Raw genomic sequence first — 25419 nt, 5'->3', positions numbered from 1 at the left:
GTTTGTATTCCAGCTCCTGAAACAAAAGTTTTATTTTGTAACAATTTCACATCTCTTAAACTGGGCCTCTGCTATGGACTGAATGTGTCTACCCAGAATTCACATACTGAACTCTGATCCCCAATGTGATGATATTTGTACATTGGGTCTTTAGGAGGTAGTTAGGTCACAGGGATGGAAATTAGTGATGAAATCAGTGCCCTTATAAAAAAAAAGAGATATGAAGAAGATGGTGTTGTAGTTCAGAAGTGATGCATATGTTTAGCATAGATGAGACCCTGGGTTCAATTCCCAGAATGTGTGTGCATGTACGCACACATACACACACACACACACAAGAATAAAGCAAGAAGGTGTCCATTGGCAAATCAGGAAGAGGGTCTAACCAGGAACAGAATTGATTGGCACCTTGATATTGGACTTCCCAGCCTTCAGAAAAGTCTTTTGGAGGGAATCACTTGAAAAAAATCCTCCATTGTTTTTCAGAACAATATTCTATCTTAGTTTTCCCCCTAACTCTCTCTATATACTTTTTGTTATTCTCCTTTTGTGGCGGGTGTTGAGGTATTGTTTACCTTTCTATTAGTGTTGACATTTCCCAGGTTTTATTAAGATCTCTATTTGGGTGATCTCATCTTTTAATTTGATGTTACACACTACCTATATATTGATAATACCAAAAATTATATCTCTAAATTAAACATATATGCCCTAAAATCCAATCCACATGACTGGAGTGACCACAGAATTTATTGACAAAAAGGAACATTTGGTGGAAAGTGAAAGGTGGTGTTATTAATAGTTTTTTTGAGGGAGTGGTGATAGTTTGGATTTTAAGTGTCCTCCAAATTTCCATGTGGTAAAGTCTCCCTCCTAATGTGGTGCTATTGGGAGGGGGTGGAACCTTCAAGAGACTGGGCCTACTGGGGATGCACCTTTGAAGAGGATTGCAAGATCCTGATCCTTTTACACTTCCCCACCATAAGGTGGTTTGTTCTACCAAATGCTCATGCCATGACATGCTGCTTCAACACAGGCTGAAAGCAATAGGGCTAACCAAACATGATCTAAAGCCTCTAAAACTGTAAGCAAAAATAAATCTTCTCTCCTTATAAATTGATTATTTCAGGCATTTGTTGTAGTTGCAGAAAGCTAACTAACACAAGGGGCAGCAGTCTTAAGAAGTATCCTGGTTTCCAAGAGCCTATCAATAGAATTATCTTCTCCAGTTGCCTAACCCAGAAATATGGTAACTATCTATATCTACTTCTAATCTCTTATTTTTCCTTTGTATGTCACCAAATTCTGTCAAACACATTTGCCTTGTTAATAACCCCTAAATATTTACAATGTCTCTATGTCTATTGCTCTTACTTCATTTGAGACTCAATATCTCATCTGGATTTAGAAAATAACCTACCAAGATATTTACAGGCATTTTCTTCCCCTTACCTCCTTTAATCCATTCTTCACATTGTTGCATATTGAGTGTGTCTTTGTGTGTGTGTGTGTGTTTCAAACTTCAGTTTTAAATGCTCTAAGCTCCCTCCAAGTTTCTTTCAGGTTTAGATATAAAATGCCTTAATAGAATGTGAAAATCCTATGTGCTTGGTCCTTGTGTAATTTTCAGCTTCTTTTATCATCATTCCTCACCTAAACCACATCAGCACTCTGGGTACTTTCTTTTCTTTCCCTTCATTCTCTAATTCATCATAATCATTTTCAAAGCAATTATTGGATACAAATTCTCATGGAAACTGTTCCAGAATCTTTCTTAGACACCTGAATTTATTCTTTCCTATAGAGTAATTTGGCTTACAATTTTCTCCTTAAATATTTAGTATCTTTTTAAAAAACAATGTGAAATTTACATAAAGGGAAAGACATGGATCTTAACTGAAGTATTAAATGAGTTTTGACAAGTGTATGCATCCAATTATCCAACATTCCAATCAAGATAGAAAACATTTACATGACCCCTAAGTTACCTTGTATCCATTTCCAGTTCACCTCCACAAACCATTAACATCTCTCAGTGACTTTTATAACTGTAGATTCATTTTACCTTTCTCCAATTTCATATAAATTATTTGTTTTTACTAAAAATAAACCAACATTTTTACTTATAAATGGCATCATATAATCAGATTTTTAGTAAGCACAGTTGATTTAAATGTCTAATACTAATAAAGAAAACTGTTCAAGTATTTCATAGTATGTTTATTATAAAAATCAGAAATTATGGTCACTTTTGTAGGCTGGTCTTACATTTCCACAAACTGCCTAAAGCCTGTATTTCTAGAATTTAATAGTATCTTCTTTTTCTCTTTTAAAAATGAGGGCAAGAATGGGTGTCTGCCTCATTCAGCAAGATTCTGCTTAATAAGGCATACTTGTAATGTTAGAAAATATGCCAACTATGAACCAGAATGCATGTAACTTGAGCAAGAGTCCTAATGAGCTCTGCAGGGGCAATTGCGCTTTAGAATTCCAAATAAGGAGAAGCTAATTGTCAGCCAAATTTACAGTCAAAGGAGAAGGATCAGTGACTATATTAATGTTGAGATTGGGAACTCTATTGCATATTAGCATGAAAATATTGTGTGTTCTCACACAATAATTATTGATTGAGGCTACTTTTATAAAAAGGATTACTGACTAAAAATGGAAGGGAATCTATTGTCAAATTGTAAAGCAAGTAGATTCAAGTGAGGGCAGGAAATTTACCTAGCTTACCACTATAAATGGTTGCCCAACACTAAGAAGGAAGTTTGGCATACAAAAGATGCTTAATAAATAGTAAATAAATAAACAAATCATTTTTTCTTTAATGCATTGAAATAGCTATTGAATTTTTGAGTATGCTGTCATATTTAATAATCTTCTAAGGAAAAGAAGTACTTTCATTTCTTAAAATAATATCTGTTCAACTCTCTGGTGGAATATTGTGTGAGAAAATGGAATAGTTGAGACTTTTTGAGGGCCTAATGAGCCTTGCTGGTATTATTGAAGAAGAAGTTTTTATAGCTTCAAATGATGTGCAGTTGGAGCCAGACTACTTCCACATGACATAGAGGTTAAAACAGCCAGCAATTTTTCAACTTTTGGCCAAAGCAATGCATTTCTACACAACCATAGTTCAAGCCCCTTTCAGCAGCCATCTCCACACACAGTGCTCTTCAATTGTTAGCCTCTGAAGGGCTATATTTTTGGAAAAAAATATTATTTTTCATTTTCCACAATGTAACCTATAAACTATATATATATATATATATATATATCCCATATTTTTATGAGATTGCTATAGAACTGAGAAAATAGGTATTGACTGAAGCAAGGGACTAATTCTGATACTTTTAAGAACCAAGAAGTAGTTTGTCAGACTATATGGAGTTGTAGCTGAGCTGGTGAATGTTGCAAGCTGCAATCATTTTGCCTACAAGGATTAAAAATAATGTCTATATTAATGGATATCATTGCCAGTTGTGCATCCCAATGAGAATGTGTTATTAATTCAGGTGAGCAGGTATTTTGTACATATTTCAATGGAGAGTTTAGATTCCATTAAAGTAATAATTATACATGTTCATGAAATATGGGAAATAGATTGATGTGAGATTGCAGAATTAAGACAATAAAATTAATTATTTGAATAGAGGAAAAAGGAAATGTAAGGAGTATGGCTTACTGAGTTACCTTGATACAGTCATTTGACTTCCTTATTTGTAAAATGAAAGGGTTATGCTGTTCAGTCTTTGAAATCCCTATATCTTTTACTTACCAACAGTGTGAGCAATTGATCCTTACACTGAGAAGAAAAAAATGGAAAATGAATTTTTAGAGATAATATCAATATACTTGAGAAATTGAGGAGATTAACCAGTGAACATGGGAAAAATATATCTTCTGTTGTTGGAGGAAATTTTAAAGCCTATCAAATAGTCAAGGGTATTAATCCCTTGATTTCTGTTAAGCTGTCAGATATTGTTCTGTTTGGGTTTCAGTGGTGGTTAAATTACCCTAAAATTTCTTTTGAAATGAGTATTAGGTAATTAAATATGTAACTGTTAAATTTCTCCAGTAAAGTCATCAGAAGGAGAGAGACCATGGGAAGAAGGTTGGAGAAAGAATAGAAACAGAATGATTAAAACCAAACAAAATTCACATCAAAACTGAAAGGACTTGTTTTTAGGACAACACAAGTTCTTAAAGCACTTTAAGTACAACACAGGGCATCTAGTTACTTTATAATTATAAATTCGTTTTGGCCAGGGAAATGAAGTGTTCTTACAGAGATCTTTTCTGCTCAGCAAGTAGAGTTGAAATGTAGGAAAACACAGCAATGAAAGAAGCTCATGCTGTGTGCAGGGCTAACGCACTGCCATTACAGAGCACCATGGGCCCCATGGGCTGGGGTAGATGACTCTTAAGCATTAGTTCATATTTTTCCAATTAAGCATAAGTTGTGTTTCTTTATGTGCTACAAAAGAGTTAGTCATTTAGTCCCCATAAGGAGCATTTTATCAAAAGCAATGATTATAGCCAGAGACAAAGGAGTGTGTAACTGGATTATAGGCCTCCCCCATTCTAACAGGACTCAACTACATACATAACTAATTGTGATGTAATAGTGATAGCTTTGAGAATGAAAATAGTTGTCAATGGAAGTTGAAGCTGACAAGATATTTTGAATGAAATCGTGGTGAGGAATTAAAGTAAAATACATCAAGACTTTTATAAAACCTTATAACTAAGCATGAGTGAAATGAGCATATATATAACAAACATTTAATATTTACCTTGGTTTTTTTCTTAGCTTTTTATTTGTTCAGTTTATGTGAATTTTATTTCTGGGTCTTACTCTATATTTGTTGGCCTGAGACTTACTTGGAAGGAATGTCTCAAATAAGTTAGATATCTTCAGATTTCAACTTTAGATTTAAATTAAAGATGGTTTATTATGTTTTAGTCTGAAATCTATGTTTCATGCCTATGAAAGTCTATGTAATTTGTCCTCAAAAGGAACATGAACCTCCCACATATATCATTCCAATATTGTATAGGTATCTCCAGGTTATTGAAATGGCAACCAAGATGATATACTTCTCTAGGCATATAAAGTGAGCTCATCTGATTGATTCATACAGGTCTTGCTCTTTTGAGTGCACCAAATGTGATCTAATGCCCAATTGACTAGGAGTACAGTCTGATCATGACATCCATTCCTCTTTCTTTTGCAATAGAATGTGGTGATGGTGATTGTGAATTTAATTTTGGGCTTCAAAAAATATGTGTTCAAGACCCAACACTTCTAATAACTAATTATATTTCTCATCTGGAAAAGTAAAGATAACAATAGCATATAGCATCATTTTGGGGGAATAAAAGGAGATACTGAACATAAAGTGATCAGTGGAGTTCCTGACACAATAGATTCTTGAGAGATTTTAACTATTGCAAAGTTTAATTTGAGAAGCCAGAAGGTAATTAACCCTTCCCTAGAGGTTCCCTTCACTATTCCACGTTTATGTGCCTCTCAAATTTTGGTGAAATTAAAAGTTCCTTCGTATTAGAACCCTAATTAAAGGTACCAAAAAGGCAAATGCTTTTTTTCTTCAGAAGACAAAATTAAAACACTGAGTAGTAGTTTGCAGTCATGGATGTTGCTCCCTCATTCTATCTTATGCTGCATATTCTATGTCCTTGTCATGTCATTGCTGCTTTTTCACTGTGGCAGGAAGTGCAATGGGAGGATGGACAGTGCCATAATACTTCAAAAATATTTGTGTACCAGAATAATATTTTTGGAATGTCAACCTATGCATCTTTACCTTGCATTTCCTTCTATCCTTACACTTTGCTGTGTTTGGGTAGCTATGTTCATTGACTATATTTATGGCAGGAAGCAGAAGTGAGTTCTTGGTGTTTGGATTTCAAAGCCTTAAATTTTGGTGGGGGACAGGAAATCATGGGGCATAAACAATCACTTTGGAGAAATTAGTAAGTAATAGAGTAAATCTATCTTCCTTCAAGAACAGACAGATGCTCAATATGAGAAAAAGACAGTCATAGGCAGGCATGGAAACCCTTTTGGGTTCCAAGGGAAGGGGTCCCTGGGATCTATTGATACCTACTTTCTACAAATATCCCAGGAATGAATACAAGGAGAGAAGTCACTTGTAGTCCATGTCTATCTCATTCCTTTTCTGGTGAAAACACAGGGAAGTAGGAGATGTGCCTGTGTGGTAGGATGGCAGATTTGAGACCCAGTCACAGAATTTCCTGGTGCTCAGTGTAGGGCAGGACAATACTTTGCATAGCCTGACTTAACACAAATCTGGTGCAAAGAGCTAATGCATCTGAAGAAGGCTTGTGATTGGGACAGAGGGTTCAAACAGTGCGAAAACAAACCACACACACACACACACACACACGCGCGCGCGCATGTGTGTGCAAAGGGTGGTAATTTGGTTGTTACAACAGAACCATGCAAGAATATTCTACCCAACCCAACACCTTGTCAGTGTGTAGGTCACTCACCTTTGGAGAATTTCCTGACATTTCAATTTATATCTAATGGCAGACTGAAAAATCAATATATAATGTTGGTTCAGATATAGAAAGTCTTAAGTTTGTGGAATGAGATTGGATAAAGAACAATCATTCAGGTGCCCAATCTATCATAAAAACTGCTAGCTGAATACCATACTGGCACTGGCCAAGCATAGACCCTGCCAAAACACTGTGTTCCTGGAGGGAAACAGGCAAGAACAAAGGTTTGAAAGTGGTAGAAATTTTCTAGGGAGTCAGGAAATAAAACGGTTTTGAATTCCTTAAAGCACAAACATAGTTTGGGGACCTGAGCTCCAAACAGCATGTCAGGAATAAAGCTGGATGTGCAACCTGATTTTGATTTTACTCCAGAGCAAGGGCAGAGGTAATGACAAAATAAGTGGGAGAAAACTGTCATTTGGATGAGCACATTCACTCCAAGAATGTGTGCAAGAGAAGACAGATCTGTCTAGGTGATTTCACTTCACTTCAAAGGCAGATGAAGCTAGATGCATCTTGTCCTGTGTCACCAGAACAACACGAAAGGTAATGAAGCTCTGCCACAAGCGAAATGAGAGCTGGGATCTGCACTTTGAGGGTCTGGTTCTTTAGAATGTTTGTATGACAACTGCACTGATATTAATGAGGTTACTGATGTGCTACAAGCTTGCAGCCACAGCTGGTTCTGAATAGAGTACCCTAATTTAGAATAGTACTTCTCCAATCTGATTGATGACAAAAATCTCCTGGGTATTTCTTAAAACTATCCATTCCTAGGCCTAACTCCAGACCTGATGCATCAGTATCTCCAGGGGAGAAGCTCCAGATTTATATTTTTTCATGAACATATCAGATGACTCTTAAGAAAAAGCAAAATTAGGTTAAGCATAATTTGACATAGAAAATATTACTCAGCGTATGTTAATAAGAAACATTTTGGGGGAAGGCCTAAGAAATGAGATTGGCTCTGGAGATTGGTTTGGTTTGATTCTGTGCCTTAGTTTTGTCCCCTACAGAATGGGCCTAGTAAATTCTACTTCTTGAGGTTATTGTATAAAGCACTAGATAAGTACCTCCAAGTAGTAAGCACTTCACAAATGATAGCTACCATTATGTCTTTTTGAACACTCCACCAGGAATAAAAAGGTTGAGTCTTGCTCATTGAAAAGTAGCAACAGCTAATATTTCTATAAGTTATTTATGGTTTTTAAATGTATGATCTTGTTTAATATTTATAACTTCAAGACACAAACCTTGAAAAACCCATTTAGTCAGTAAATTTTGCTTCAGAAGAAAGTGCCCAGCTAGAAATTCTAGAGTGTATCTTGCTGCCTGGAGGATCTAGCAATAATAGTAGCAAGTACTGAGCTGTACTTCTTGAACTTCAGTGTTCATAGGAATCACCTGGGGGACTTAAGCAGGTACAGATTCTGATTGAGTAGATGGAGATGGGCCTGAGATTCTGCATGTCTAATGACTTCCAGGTGATGCTGATACTGCTATCCCACAGACCATTCTTTGAGAAGCAAAGAGTTTCTTTAAGATTACCATAATATTTCTAAAGTATATCAGACACACCAGCTGAGTTGTGCTTATGAGGACTCCCTAAAGGGTAGCATATTTTTACTTCCTGGGAGCAAATAGAAATTGTTCTTTGAGACAATATAATCTCAGTAAAGTGTTATCCACATAGTGAAAGAATGACCACCTTGTTCTAATTATGCAAGTCACAAACTGCCATATGTACTATGTATGATATTCCAATGTTAGGAGCACTGAAGTTCAGTAATATTCATATAGCACGAAACTACATTGCATATAATTTAATATTACAAGCCAGGAGGCATTTTAGGGTCTTGTTGATATACTGCAATTATTACCCTGACAAAGAGAAGCAGAGCTGGCTAATAGAGATGTCCAATTGATACAATGCTGCATAATCCAGCTTTCAGGGTATTTTGGTGATGATATCCAGATGAACTTGGAGAGGTGACACAACAGAAGTACATGGACCAATATTCAATTATCAGTCTTTGAACCATCTAGCTAGATATAGTTTATCTGTTCTCCGTCATAGAAGGCAAATGAACAAGTACAAGCTATTACCTCAATTTGTAATTAAAAGGTTGTGTGGCATAGAGATTTACTGGGTATCTGCTGCAGTACCAATCATATTAAAAATAAATGCTCAACTACACACACTTTCAGAAAGTATACTGGAAAAGAAATCAAACTGTGGAGGCATTTATGTATGTTAAAGCCTTCACATACTCAGCAAAATATATCTGAGCATGAGAGAATTGAACTACAGTTCATTGACCTTTAATAAAGTTATTTAGCTCTAATCCTTATGTGGATATAAGAAAAACATAAGTGTTTGATTCAGGTAGACACAAGGTAAAATGAAAAGAAAAAAAAGTGTGGAACACTAGGAAAAGGTAATGCTACACAAGCTTTATCAAATCCTCCCTTCCAACACTGTAATTCTCAATAAAGCTCAGCATGACAGTTCAAAATAAAACAGGGACATGACAAGACAATAACTCTTGGAGCATTAGAGTAAGGTACAATAAGTTTTCTTTCTTCTCCTAGTGCTTTCACTGGGATTCTCCCAAAGCACCTGAGGGAGCCAAAGAGATAATATAATTTATTCTTGTGTGTACAGAGACTGATTTTCTTTCCTTCTTTTTGTGGCTTCTTAACCCAGACAGCATTGTTGTTATTGAACTTTTAACACTTTAACTGTAAGTGGGAAGGGAAGTATGAACTACCTGTGATAATATTGCTATCTAAAAAGCAACCACAAAATCTCCCTGGTATACAACAATCAGTATGCATTGATTTAACTCCTGTGTTTAGTAATTGACTAGAAGCATACACTGTTATGACTGTCCTATTCTGTTGGTCAAGTAACATGACTGATCTCAAAGTCAAGGGGTGGGGAAATACACTCCAACTCTTTATGAGAATGAACTGCAGAGTTCGAGTGCCTGGATACAGCAATATTGTAGATTTAGGTTGTTATTGTAACATACGTTGGATTGGACAAGGACCTGAATCTTAGATCTATTTTAAATAGAAATGAGCTGTACAGGAAGGGAAAGAAAACAGAGATGAATAATTTTGCCAATCAAAATACATGATGCTTAGTTAAATGTTAAATGAAATATTTAGTGATTGGCTGTTGGTAACTGGTTTACACTGGATCCGTGAAATATTTGGGACATACTAAATATTTATTATTTCTCTGAATTCAGATTTAATTCAGTGTTTATTATGTTTTTCTACCTAAATTTGGCAACCCTAAGGATGAAGCTATTGAGAGTGATAATTGCATGTCCAAAAGCCAAGGAAGGATGACAGAAAAAACAAGCTTTGCAATGCTGTTTTGTTTCCTGCCTCCCAAGAAGACGTTCTACCACTTTCAAACCTTTGTTCTTGTTTTCCTTCAGGAACACTTTGTTTTGGCAAAACAAATATTTGGAAAGTGCCTGTATGGTAACAAGCTAGCGGTCTTTGTGATAAAATGGGCATCTGAATGATTGGTCTATGTCCATGAATACCAGTGCAATATTTCAATTATTGCCCCTGGTTACTGGCAAATATGAATGCACCTGAGTATTAGATGATGTAGGCCCACTGAAAAGGCTGATCATTTTGTACCTGACAAAGCATTAATCTTTTCATGTGTCCCAAAGTATTTATTAAAAGGATAGGTCATTGAACCATCTTAGCAAATATAAAAGCTGGATAGTTTTAGGAAATACCTTCCTTAGAAAGCAATGTTAAGACTATTCATTCCTATCTTGCTGTTATTTTTTATTGCTAAATACCAAATTAGTGGTTTCAAACAATATCCATTTATTATCTCAGAATTCCATGGGTTAGAAGACCAGCATGGCATGCTTAGGGCTTCTCAGCTCAGGCATCATGGGTGAAAATCAAGGTGTCTGTCACCTACATAGAATCCCTATTTGGAGACTCTAGGAGAAATCTGTGTCCAAGTACATTTTAGGTTGCTGGCAGAATTCAGTTCCTTGCAGTTATAGAACTGAGATCTGTATACTTTTACTGACTGTCAGCAATGGTCACTTCTCAGCTCTTGAGGCCGCCCACATAGCTTACCTTGTTATACTTTTTATCCTCAAGTCAGTGATTGTATTTCTTCAGAACTCTGACTTCCTCTTCTGCATCCAACCAAGGAAAACTTTCTTTTTCAAGGGCTCATCTGTTTAAGTCAGGCTCACCTGAATGCTTTCTGTATCTGAAAGGTAACATACTGTAAAATTCATTCACAGCACTACTGTGCCTGGATTCATGTTTGCTTAAATAACTGGAAGAAGGTAATATACACCAAGGGATTAGTAATCTTGATTGGGCATCTTACAATTCTGCATACTACACGGGACATGCCTTTGGGCATCTTCACAGCCTATGCCCCACTCCAGGAGGTTTCTCAAAACCATCCCTCAAAACCAATAACTCCATTTAAACACGTGTAGCAAGAATTCTTCTCAGAAATGATAATTTCTTCCTTCATAACCCTAATTTCCCAGGAATGGTTTTAGTGCCCCATATAACTGGTACCCTGAATTAATCCACGATGCAAGTCTGTGTTTCCATTTATTGAGTCTCTGTGTGGCCTACTGCAGTAATTTTCAGTTATGAGCTTCTTTATTCTATTTTATATTAAATGTGTCTTCAATAGCAGGCAAAAAGAATCTTTATTTTTTTCTCCATCTCTCCCATTGTACCATAGCAAAGGATCTTGTTATTCACATTTTTCAGTTAAATTGTGAAACACATTTTTCTCTAATTATATGTCATTTGGATGATTATTTTTCTCAGTTTTAAATTTTAAAAAATATTGGTGCATTACAATTATACATGATAGTGTAATTTGTTCTTACATATCTGTACATGCACACAGTATGACAATATAATTTGGCCAGTTTGAGCATGTTTTATATGTTAAAAACATCAATAATGGCATTAGCTACCCACACAATCTTATTGCTGGAAGAGAGGTTTGTTGTCTCTATGCAGTCGCTGGTTAGTGTCAGAAATTGGTTCCATGTTAATTTCTTTTGTGATGATTAACACCTAATATTTATTTGCAGGCTTTTCATTTTGCTGCATGCATGTAGATTATCTATTTTTCCTCAGGGCTCTGACTTTCAAAAACTTCATAATTATGTCTCATTCCGTTTATTCCAGAAGATGGCGCTGCTGCTGCTTCTGCAGCAAAAGAACTTTTTAGGAAAAAGAAAGTCTCAGTAGGATGTTTTAGCATTTTATAATAATACACCAAGCATCCATATTGGCAAACATATATTTTTTAAATGACATTTTAAAATACCTACTATATTATTTTCCCTCCGTATGCTGAGTTTCCTTTTTATAGACAAAATAATTACAACTCACACTCATTAAAAGAAATATGTTAAGGCAAAAGGAGTAGAGACCCTCTGTGCTGCTCTGTTGCCAGAATCAAGACTCAGTTGGTAACTGATCTGAATAGTTATTACTTTAAGAATATGACTGTTGTGTCTGATATTAGTAGACAGAGGCCTTCTTAACTGATTCTGCTTTGAATAATGATGTCACCAGTGGTGTTCACCTAAAGCATGAACCATGCACATTGCCATTAATAGAAATTTGAGTTCTTGCTGTTGACTTATTTGCCCTTTAAAGAGTAAAAAAAGTATCTACACTAGCACTTCTGAATATTCAGTAACTGTTACAGATCAACACTATTTACACCTGGGAAACTCATATCAAAATTTAAAATTTGGTATTTAGCTATTTAAGGAATAGATGTCTTAGCAATGTATCAAACCCTATTAACAAGTATTGTAATATTCTTCCATTGTTTTCTTTCATTGAGGCTTATTGTAGAAGCACAATGCAGGGAAATAGGGACTAAAAGTTTAGTAGTAACATGAAATCAAGGGGAAAATGCTACTGTCTGCCTAAAGTATTGGAGAAAGTAATGTATTTTCCTTAAAATATATTAATTCCATGATAAATTGTATGGGGCAATATGAGTCACTGCTTTATCCCTAGCACCTAGAACAGTGCCTGGTATATATTGTGTGTTTTGCAAATGTTTATTTAATTAATGAAAATTGTGTTCTCTATGCACTGTGAAATGTTATTAATGTTATCTCAGTTTTTCCTCACAAAAATATGTTATTTTTCAGGTTTTTTGTTTTGTTTTTGCAGTACTAAGGATTGAACCCAGAGGCACTCTCTTTCATTGAGCTATAGCCCCAGCCCTTTTACTTTTTAAAAATTTGCGTTTTGAGACAGGGTCTCACTAAGTTGCTGAAGGTCTGGCTAAATTGGCAAGACTGACCTTAAATTTGCAACCCTCCTGCTTCAGCTGCGGGAGCCACTGGAATTCCAGGCATGGGCCCGGCTATTATCCAAATTTTATAGTTTATAAAACTCCAACTTAGAGAAGTAAATTTCACAATGTTATTGATGGAAGAAAGATTTGTTGTCCCTATGCAGTTGCTTGTTAGTGTGAGAAATTGGTTCCATGTTAACTTCTGTGATGAGTAAATGGCAAAGCTGAAACTCAAATTTTGGTTATATGTCTTCATTTCATAAATAGTATCATGAGCACAGAATGTTCATGTAATGTTTCAAGGTTACAATACCAGAATGCAGTAGAGCCAGGATTCAAATACAGTTTTGGTCATAAATCATTGTTTTTAATCACTACAGTAACTGATGAACCAACCACATCCATGGCTGAGCATTTTTTCTTTTAAAAATATTATAGGAGAAAATCACAAAATTTTCCATCTTAATAGCTATTTGTAAGTGGATAGTTCAATAGTGTTAAGCGTATTCATATCCTTGTACAATAAGTCTCCAAACATTTTGTCTTGCAAAACTAACTCTATATACATTGAGCAGAAACACTCCTTTTTCCATGTTTTCTGGCCCCTGGTAAACATATTACACTTTGTTTCTATGACTTTAACCACATTAAAGACCTCACATACCCGGAATAGTACATTATTTCTTCTTGGGATGTTTTATTTCACTTAGCATAATACCCTTAAGAGTCATCCATTTCACAGCATGTATCTGAATTTATTTTTGATTTGCATTTCCTTGATTGTTATTTATATATATATATATATATATATATATATATATATATATATATATATATTTCACTTATTTCTTGGCCATTTGGATTTCTTCTTTTGAAAAGTATTTGTTCAGTTTAGTGATCCATTTATTGATTGGGTTATTTGTTTCTTTGGTGTTAAGTTTTTAGTGTTCTTTGTGTATTCTAGGTTTAATCCTCTCTCAGAAGAATAACTGACAAAGAGTTTTTTCCCACTGTGAAGTCTGTGTCTTCATACTCTTGTTTCCTTTGTTGTGCAGAAACTTTTAAATTTGATGGCATCCTATTTATTAATGCTTGATATTATTTCCTAGGCATTATGAGTTCTATTGAAAAAGTTATTGCCTGCTCCTATACATTGGAGTATTGACCCTATGTTTTCTCCTAGAAGTTGCAATGCTTCTGGTGTAATTCCTAGGTCTTTGATCTACTTTGAGTTGACTTTTCAGAGAAATAAATAAGGTCCTACTCTCATTCTTCTACATATAGAGATCCAGTTTTCCCCAGCAGCATTTGATAAAAAGGCTGTCTTTTCTCTAATGGATGTTTTTGGCACCTTGTCAAGGATCACATGACTATATCTGTGTGGGTTTGTCTCCATATTCTGTTCTATGCCATCCATCAATGTGTCTGTTTTCATGCCAGTATTGTTATGGGGTGCAGCTTAAGAACAGACCGATCACCACTGAGAAGTCCAAATTTGAGAGTCTTTATTAAGCCGGCCGGCTGACTGTCTCACACAATGCCCCAAAAAATGGCTATTGGGAGAACAGCCCCAACCACAGGGTTGTAGGGGTTCTTATACCAAAAATCACATTAATCATAAGTGTCTGTTGCTATGATTTGAAATTACAAACTAACATCATGAGATCATCGACAGATGGGGAAGTGGGTCAGAATGACCCCTACCTAGGTACAAACTAAAGAATGGTTGCTAACATCCACACAATCACTGTTCACATGGTACATTGTTTAGGAGCAATAGGAATCAAAAGAGAGCAATTCTTTACTACATAGGAGTTACCATTGTATATTATTAAACATGTCACACCAAGTAACTGATGATGGGCACAGAGGCAGGGTGTTCCCATGGGAGACGCTTATTTCCTACATAACATGGAGTCTCAGAGCAAAATGGAGTCTGTTTAGTCATTTCCCTTAGAGTCTGGCCTATAACATTCTCATGGAGTCAGATCTGTCAGTCCATCACAGTATTATGCTGTTTTTGTTACTTATAACTCTGTGGTATAATTTGAAATTGGATATTGTAATGCCTCTAGCATTGCTCTCTTTGCTCAGAATTGTTTTGTTTATACTGGGACTTTTATTTTTCCATATGAATTCTAGGACTTCTTTATTATTCTGTGAAGACTGTTATTAATATTTTGATGTGGATTGAATTGAATGTGTAGTTCACTTTTGGTAATATGACATTTTTAACAATATTAATTCTACCTATTCATTAATACAGGAAGTGTTTTCATCTTCTAGCATCTTCTATTTGTTTCTTCATCATTTTGAAATTTTCATAGCAGAAATCTTTTACCTCTGTGGCTAGATTTATTCTTAGGTAACTTCTTCCTTCCTTCCTTCCTTCCTTCCTTCCTTCCTTCCTTCCTTCCTTCCTTCCTTCCTTCCTTCCTTCCTTCCTTCCTTCCTTCTTTCCCTCCTTCCCTCCTTCCCTCCTTCCCTCCTTCCTTCCCTCCTTCCTTCCTTCCTTCTTTCCCTCCTTCCCTCCTTCCCTCCTTCCCTCCTTCCTTCCCTCCTTCCTTCCTTCCTTCCTTCCTTCCTTCCTTCTTTCCTTCCTTCCTCCCTTTTTCTTTCTATTATGAATGGAATTATTTTCCTGATTTCTTTTACAGCACATTCATGATTAATATATAGAAAAGCTATTGACCTTTTTATGTTAATTTTTTGATGCTGGGGACTGCATTCAAGGCCTGGCACATGCTAGGCAAGTGCTCTAACCCCTGAGCTATACCTCCAGTCCTATATATGGTATCCTGCTATTTTACTGAATTTCTTTGGAACTCTAGAAATCTTATGGTGGAGCTTTTTGGATCTTCTGATTGTGGGACCATATCATCTGCAGTGATAACTTGACTTCTTCCTTTTCTACTTGTATCCCTTTTATTTACTTTTATTGCCTAATTGATCTGACTGAATTTCAAGTACTATATTGAATAACAGCAGTAAGAGTGGACACCCTTGCCTTGTTCCTGATTTTAAAGGAAATGCTTTCCAATTACCCCTGTTCACTATAATATTGGTTTTGGGTTTGTTGTACATAGCCTTTATGATGTTCAGGTAAGTTCCTTCTATTCCTCATTTCTTCAGTGTTTTTAATCATGAGTGGTTGCTAAATTTTGTCAAAGGAGATTTTCTGTATCTCGTAAGATGATCATATGATTCTGACATTCATTCTATTTATGAATTGAATTACATTTATTTATTTGCATATGTTGACCCATCCATGCATCCCTGGAATGAAACCAACCTGATCATGATGTATAAATTTCCTAATATGTTGTTAATTATGGTTTGCCAATATTTATTAATAAATTTTGCATCTATTTTCATTGAAGATATTGGTCTGTAGTTTTCTTTCTCTGATATGTCCTTATTTAGATTTGGTATCAGAGTGGTCCTAACTTCATAGAATGAATTAGAAATTTAGAAGTGTCCCCTTATTCTATTTCATGGATTAATTTGGTGCTATTGGCATTGGTTACACTTTAAAGGTCTTATAGAATTCAGCTGAGAATCCACCTGGCCCTGAGCTTTTCATTGTTAGAAGGCTTTGTATTAATGTTTCAACCTTATTGCTTGTTATTAGTTTGTTTAGGTTTTCTATATTCTCTTGGTTAACTTTTGGCAGGTTGTATGTGTCTAGAAATTTGTCTACTTCATTGAGATTTTAGAATTTATTGGAAGTAAGTTTTCAAAGTAATATCTCTCTTTTCTTCTCTAATTTTATTAATTTGAGTCTTTGCTCTTGATTGTTTAAGCATTTAACAATCATGTTTATCTTTTCTAAGAACCAACTGTATTTTGTATTGATCCTCTACATTTTTATTCTCTATTTCATTAATTTTGACTGGCCTCTTAATTATTTCTTCCCTTCTACTGGTTTTAGAAATTTTTAGTACCTTTGAGAAGCAATTTTTTGTTGTTTATTTGAGATTTTCCTGATTTTTTTTTTGTTAATGTAGGCACTCACAGTCATAGATATTTCTCTTGGAAGTGTCTTCATAGTGTTTTGGAGGTTATGGGATGTCATCTCTCTTATTGTTTGATTCTAAGAATTTTTAAATTTCTCTTCTGATTTTTTTCTGTGATCAATTCATCATTCAAAGTGTATTGTTCAGTCTCTGTGTTTGTATAGTTTCTGTAGTTTTTCTTGGCATTTGTTTCTAATCTCATTCCATTATTATCTGTTAAAGTGCAAGAAACTATATAGATTGTTTTGCATTTGCTAAGACTTTATTTGTGCTCTAAAATATGGTCTGTTGGAGAATGTTCCGTGAGTATGTGAGAAAAAAGTGTATTCATCAATTGTTTGACGAACTTTCTGTAGATGTTTGTTAAGTTTATTTGATTTATAATATTTTTACATCTGAAATGTCTTTGTTGATTTTATGTGTGGGATACTTATCTACTGGTGAGAGGTATGCTGAAATCACCCAGTATTATTAAATTGGGATCTAAAGACTTTATATTGAGTATTATTTGTTTTATGTAATTAGGTGCATTAATGTTTGGGGCATAAATATTTACTAACATTATATCTTTTTGTTGAATTGTTTCCTTTACCATTATGTAATGGCCTTCTTTGTCTCTTCTGATTAATTTTGGCTTGAAGTCAATGTTAATATCTACCCCTGTGTACTTTTCAAAAAATTTAGTTCTCTTCAGTCCTTGTGTGTTTTTGAGCTCTATTTGCATAGATTATTCTTTTCTATCTTTTCCCTTGCAGCCTGTGGATGTCTTTACCTATGATGTGTCTCTTTCAAGAAATGTAGTTGGATCTTGTTTTTTAATGCATCGTTCTAATCTGTGTCTTTTAATTGGAGGGTTCGGACCATTTATATTCAGTGTTATTACAAAGAGATGCTTATTATTTACTGACAATTTATTTGTAGTGTTTAATTAGATCCCAATTCTCATTTGCTTAGCAACTCTTCTAATGAAATTTATATTTTCCTGAGCTCTGCTGTTTGTTTTCATCTTCTTTTGTGAGTGGGGCTTCTTTAAGTATCATTTGCAATGCTGGCTTTGCAGTCATGCATTCCTTTAGTTTATTCTTATCTTGAAGGTTTTTGATATCTGTTTTGATTCTATAGGATAGATTTGCTGGATGTAACAATCTTGGTTGTCAGTTATTTTTCTTCAAGGCTTGAATCTTGTCCTTCTGAACCTTTCTGGATTTTAGGGTTTCTGCTGAGAGGTCAAAGATAATTGAAGTTTCTCTCTGTGGTTTTTAGAATTATACACTTATTCCGTAACTTGGTATTTGAATTATATTGTGTTGTGGCGATGTTCTTTTTTGTCTTGTCTGTTTGGGGTTTTGGATGTCCATCCTCAATTCCAAGGCTTGGAAATTTTTCTGTTATTATTTCATTGAGTAGTTTAACCATGTCATTAGCTTGCATCTCTACTCCTCTCTAATGCCAGTGATTATTGTTTGTTCTCTTAATGCCACCCCAGAGTTCTTATGTATCCTCATCATATTTTATTTTTTATTTATTGCTGTTGAGTGCTAAAGTTCATATACCTTGTTTTCAAGGCTTGAAATTCTGTTTTCAATATGATCTAATAGATTAGTGGAACCTTCAACTGAGTTATTTTCATCTGATTGAATTTTTTATATCCTGGAATTCTGTCTGGATCTTTTTCATAATCTTTATTAAAATTTCTCTTTCAGAGCTGCATTTTTTTCCCTTAGTTCCTCATTCCTTAGATTTTCTTTTAGTTCATTGGTAATTTTAACAACCTACTTTTTGAATTCTTTTTCTAGCAATTCCTCTACTTCAATGTCTATGTAATCAGTTTTTAGAGCATTATGAACTTCTGGGGTATCATTATTTTTTTCTCATATTACTTATATTTCTATGTTGATTTTTGTGTACTTGCTGGAGGCAGATGTTATGCAAGTATCTTTTTAGATCCTTTGTACAAGGATCTACTGTTATACAAGGACCTTTTTGTCAGTAGCTTTCTCATTAATATGTGCCCTATGGTGAGCATATATCTATGTGTCAAAATTCCCACTCAAAGTGATTGCACTGCTATGTTCAGTCTCTAACCCCACTTTTAGAGGAGATAATAACCACCAGTAACTACAACCACTACGGCCACATCAGAACAAATTTGTAAACTAACAAACCTTAAAACACTGAAAACCTTCCCAAAACTCCCCTAATCACAGTGGACAAGGGAGTAATGCTCTATAATAAGCTGAGAAAATAGGTATTAAAGAAAGTAAACTAATTTAAAAGGAAAGAGAAAAAAAAGAATAAATGCAGGGGATCAAAACTGACATTAGAGTTTTATGTTTTTCCATGCGTGTAATTTAAGATGGAGAGAATTTTTTATTGTGCCCTCCTGCTTTGGATTTCTTCAGATTTGGAGAGGTTTAGTAAATGCCCACATTTGGTTTTACCTTTACATTTTTTTGGTTATGGACATAGGTTCCTTATCAACCCACTTCTGTTGCAAGCCTAGGAGGCTCCCTCCATTCCTTGGCATGTCCAGACATCTAATAACTTTCTGGAAGATCAGAGAAAACAACCCCTAATTGTCTGTGGTCTAGCAGCCAGGTCTCTCCCTGGTTGGGGATTCAGTCTTCTGTGCTCACCTATAGAACACTTCCTGTGCTTGAAACTGTCAAAAATAGCTGTGAGGTCGCCTGTGTAGATTTTGGGGTGTGTGGGGCATTATGGCTATGGCACAGATGTGGTGGTCCAGAGGTAATTACTCTGGGAGTCCTGTGGGAGGTAAGGTGCGACTATCTCCATTTGGGTGTATGCATTAGTGGGACTGCATATGGGCACACTCAGTTGTGGCTGGTTTCTGTGGGGCACATATCTGTTGGTTGCCTGTGTGAAATGTGCAGTGTTACTAGGCATGGGTGGCTCCTGCCAGCTGCTGGGGCTTGTGTGGCCTCTTCTGGCAGCAGGGGCATAAATGATGGCAGGATCATCTGCATCTGGGTTTACTCAGTTGCATTAAGTGACCTTGGAGTGTACTTCTTCAGGTCACCTCTGTTGTATGCTGGGCATTGCTGGGGTATGCAAGGTGGACTTCTGACTTCTGCCATTTGATGAGACTGGTACAGTTGTGGACAGCTGCTGAGGCACTTGCTACTCCCCAAGTGAACTACTCTCTGAAAGTGGCTTGCTTTGTTTATAGTACCACCTAACTCTCCTTGTTAGTAGTGAGATAGGGAGTTTCAGCAGTTTTTAACTAGCAGTGATTCCACTGTGCAAATTACTTGGGCAGCCCATTGCAAAGGCATTTCCTATGATAGTATTTGCTGCTGTCTGTGGGTGGGATGAAGCTCTATAGATTTAATTCCTTCTAAGAATGTGAACTTAGGCATGATCTCTACAAAATGGTTTCCCAGCATAGCTTTCTGCCAGCAATTCGAGACAAATTGTGTACTTCTCACTCACTAAGTGATTTTGATGTTCCTGCCCTGGCTTAACACTTGGTCAGATTTTCTTGTCTACCACTGCTTCCAAAGTAAGCTTGTCAGCTTTGCCTCTCCTTTCTCGGTAACCCCACTTCCCTGATCCATCTAGACAGGGTTTAGTTTTAAAGAATTCTTTGCTGATTTCTTTTCCTGTAACCAGAATTTCTGAATCCCTCCAAGCCTCTGACTATTCAATAATGTGTCATTCCCCCATCACCTCCCTCTCTGATCTGCTAGACTCTCACTACTTCAATTCCAGACTGTGAAGATTTAGAGATTAGCTGTCTAGTTCTACTCCACCATCTTGGCTCCCTGCCCCCATACTTTTTGTCTTGATTTTAAATTTTATATTGGGGATTACCTCTTTCTGATGTGTGAGAATATTTTTTCTTGCTATGTAATTTATTTTTGAAATTTTAATACTTTTTTTTCCCAAGAAAGCAGTTTTAAAACTTTTTTATGTAGTTGAATTTTCAATCCCATTTATTGCTTATGGATTTTGTGTCATAATTACAATATGTTTTTCCATTCCCATTTTATGGAGAAACATATCTACAATTTCTTCTAGTTTTGTACTATTTTGTTACTTACATTTATACCTCTGATCCTTTGGTGTTTACTCAGGTTTATGGTGCAAATTTTAATTTTAATTGGATTTTTACTTATCCCCAAAAGTCTATCTAGTTATACTGGCATTATTTATTGAAAAATCCATATTTCTCCCTGTAATCCCACTAATTTTCGTTTAACACTGGGTCTGTTTTGGAACATTACATGCCTTAATTTTGATTCCTTCATGAATACCACATTATTCTAATTATAAAGCTGTAAAATACATTTTAATATTTGGTGGTGCTAGCAATCCTTCCTCTTCTTCACACCATTATTCTTCTTAATGGTTTTCCTGGTTGTTCTTTCTTAGTGTATTTTTGGGGGGTGGGTGTGGCTTGGGACATGTGAATTTTATTATCAACTTATTTAGCATATAGAAAATGGCTTTGGGGGTACCTCTGAGTGTGTACTCATATTTAGAAAAAATAACTTAATTCTTATTCCCTTGGGTTTTCATTTTAATCAGAAATGGATGTAGAAAATCATATTGTTGAGATTCCTTTCAGTATCTAAGAAGTTCATCATATGCTCTTTCTCCTTAACCCTATAATTCAATATGCACTTTGAATGAGTTATTTAATAGTAAAGTATCCTTACAGTTTCTCAATAAACATTACTTGGTCATGATGCACTATATTTGTAAGGTGTTAATGAATTCCACTTACTATTTTACTTAGAATTTTTGTATTGATATTCATAAGTGAAACTGTGTATGTGCTTTTATCTTAATCAAACTTTAATATAAATGTTATATTCACTTCATAAAAAAGTTTTATAAATTTCTCTTTGTTATGCTCTGAAGCAGTTATGCAGTATTGGAAAAGTTAATTTTTTTTACAATTTATTTTTATTGTAAACAAATGGGATACATCTTGTTTCTCTGTACATGAAGTAGAGGCATACCATTTGTGTAATCATACATTTACATAGGGTAATAGTTTTTTGTTCATTCTGTCATGTTTTTCCTTCCGCCCCACTCTTCGTTTCCCTCTATACAGTCCCTCCTTCCTCCATTTTTGCCCCCCTCCCAACCCCCATTATGTGTCATCATTCACTTATCAGCTAGATTATTAGTCCTTTAGTTTTTTGAGATTGGCTTATCTCACTTAGCATGATATTCTCCAATTTCATCCATTTGCCTGCAAATGCCACAATTTTATTCTTCTTTATGGCAGAGTAATATTCCATTGTATATATAAATACCACAGTTTCTTTATCCATTCATCAATTGAAGGGCATCTAGGTTGGTTCCACAATCTGGCTATTGTGAATTGAGCAGCTATGAACATTGATGTGGCTGCATCTCTGTACTATGCTGATTTTAAGTCCTTTGGGTATAGGCCAAGGAATGGGATAGCTGGGTCAAATGGTGGGTCCATTCCAAGTTTTCTAAGGGATCTCCACACTGCTTTCCAGAGTGGCTGCACTAATTTGCAAACCCACCAAGAAATGTATGAGTGTGCCTTTTTCCCCACATCCTCGCCAACACCCATTGTTGCTTATATTCTTGAAAATCGCCATTCTGATTGGGGTGAGATGGAATCTTAGGGTAGTTTTGATTTGCATTTCTCTTATTACTAAAGATTGTGAACATCTTTTCATATATCTGTTGATTGCTTGTAGATCTTCTTCTGTGAATTGTCTGTTCATTTCCTTAGCCCATTTGGTGATTGGATTATTTGTATTCTTGGTGTAGAGTTTTTTGAATTCTTTATATATTCTGGAAATTAGTGATATATCTGAAGTATGAGTGGCAAAGACTTTCTCCCACTCTGTAGGCTCTCCACATTGCTGATAGTTTCCTTTGCTGAGAGAAAACTTTTTAGTTTGAATCTATCCCAGTTGTTGATTCTTGCATTTATTTCTTGTGCTATGGGAGTCCTATTAAGGAAGTCTGAACCTAAACTGACATGTTGAAGATTTCAATATACTTTTTCTTCTTAAGATTCAGGGTCCCCGGTCTGATTTCACATTCCTTGATCCATTTTGAGTTGAATTATGTGCAGGGTGAGAGATAGGGGTTAAGTTTCATTCTGCTGCATATGGACTTTCAGTTTTCCCAGCACCATTTGTTGAGGAGGCTACCTTTTCTCCATTGCATATTTTGGCCCCTTTGTCTAGTATGAGAAAATTGTATTTATTTGACCTTGTGTCCGTGTCCTCTATTCTGTACCATTGATCTACCTGTCGATACCATGCTGGTTTTGTTACCATTGCTTTGTAGTATAGTCGTAGTTCTGGTATTGCGATACTCCCTGCTTCACTCTTCCTGCTAAGGATTGCTTTAGCTATTTTGGGTTTCTTATTCTTCCAGATGAATTTCATGATTGCTTGCTCTATTTCTGTGAAGTAAGTCATTGGGATTTTAATTGGAATTGCATTGAATCTGTATAGCACTTTTGGTAGTATGGCCATTTTGACAATATTAATTCTGCCTGTCTAAGAACATGGGAGATCTTTCCATCTTCTAAGGTTTTCTTTAATTTCTTTCTTTAGTGTTCTGTAGTTCTCATTGCAGAGGTCTTTCACCTCTTTTTTTTTTATTGTAAACAAATGGGATACATGTTGTTTCTCTGTTTGTGGCATAAAGGCATACCATTTGTGTAATCATAAATTTACATAGGGTAATGTTGTTTGATTCATTCTGTTATTTCTTTCCCTTCCCCCCACCCCTCCCACCCCTCTTTATCCTCTATACAGTGCTTCCTTCCTCCATACTTGCCCCCCTCCCTAACCCTAACTCTAACCCTAACACTAACCCTTCCCTCCCCCCCATTATGTGTCATCATCCACTTATTAGCGATATCATTCTTCCTTTGGCTTTCACCTCTTTTGTTAGATTTATTCCCAAGTACTTTATTTTATTTTTTTGCTGCTCTTGTGAATGGGGTAGTTTTCCTAACTTCTCTCTGAGGATTCATCACTTATGTATCAAAATGCATTAGACTTATGAGCATTGATCTTGTAACCTGCTACTTTACTGAATTCACTTATGAGTTCAAATAGTTTTCTGGTGGAATTTCCTGGTTCCTCTAAATATATAATCATGTCATCAGCGAACAGGGATAGTTTGAGTTCTTCTTTTCATATTTGTATCCCTTTAATTTCCTTGGTCTCTCTAATTGCTCTGGCTAGAGTTTTGAGGACAATGTTGAATAGAAGTGGTGAAAGAGGGCATCCCTGCCTTGTTTCAGTTTTTAGGGGGAATGCTTTCAGTTTTTCACCATTTTGAGTGATATTGGCCCTGGCCTTAGCATAGATGGCTTTTACAATGTTAAGGAATGTTCACGCTATCCCTATTTTTTTTTAGTGTTTTGAGCATGAAGGGTGCTGTGTTTGATCAAATGATTTTTCTGCATCTATAGAAATAATCATGTGATTCTTGACTTTTAGTCTCTTGATATGGTGAATTACATTTATTGATTTTCAGGTGTTCAACCAACCTTGCATCTCCGGGATAAAACTCACTTGATCATGGTGCACTATCCTTTTAATACAATTTTGTATGCGATTTGCTAAAATTTTGTTGAGAATTTTTGCATCAATGTTCATTAAGGATACTGGTCTGAAATTTTCTTTCCTCGATGTATCTCTGTCTGGTTTGGGTATCAGGGTATATTGGCTTCATAGAATGAGTTTGGGAGGGTTCCCTCCTCTTCTATTTCATGGAATACTTTGAGGAGTATTGGAATGAGCTCTTCTTTAAAGGTTTTGTAGAACTCAGCTGAGAACACATCTGGTCCTGGACTTTTCTTTGTTGGTAGGCTTTTGATGACTTCTATTTCATTACTTGAAATTGATCTATTTAAATAGTGTATGTCCTCCTGGTGCAGTTTAGGTAATTCATATGTCTCTAGAAACCTGGTGATGTCTTCAAGATTTTCTATTTTTGGGGGCTATAGATTTTCAAAATAGCTTCTAATTATGTTTTATATTTCACTCGTGTCTGTTGTGATATTTCCTTGTTCATTCTGAATTTTAGTAATTTGAGTTCTCTCCTCTTTGTTAGTGTGGCTAAGGGTTTATCAATTTTGTTTATTTTTTCAAAGAACCAACTATTTATTTTGTCAGTTTTTTTCTATTGTTTCTTTTGTTTCAATTTCATTGATTTCAGCTCTGATTTTAATTATTTCCTGTCTTCTACTACTTTTGGTGTTGCTCTGTTCTTCTTTTTCTAGGGTTTTGAGCTATAGTGTTAGGTCGTTTATATGTTGATTTTTTCTTCTTTTATTGAATGCACTCCATGAAGTAAATTTTCCTCTAAGTACTGCTTTAATAGTGTCCCAGAGATTTTGATATGATGTTTCTTTGTTCTCATTTACCTCTAAGAATTTTTAATTTCCTTCCTGAAGTTTTCTGTTATAAATTCGTCATATAATAGTATATAATTTAATCTCCAGGTGTTGGAGTAGTT

Source organism: Sciurus vulgaris, assembly GCF_902686455.1.
Source record: "Sciurus vulgaris genome assembly, chromosome: X".
Classification (NCBI taxonomy): Eukaryota; Metazoa; Chordata; class Mammalia; order Rodentia; family Sciuridae; genus Sciurus; species Sciurus vulgaris.
Note: the sequence above shows the minus strand (reverse complement) of the source record.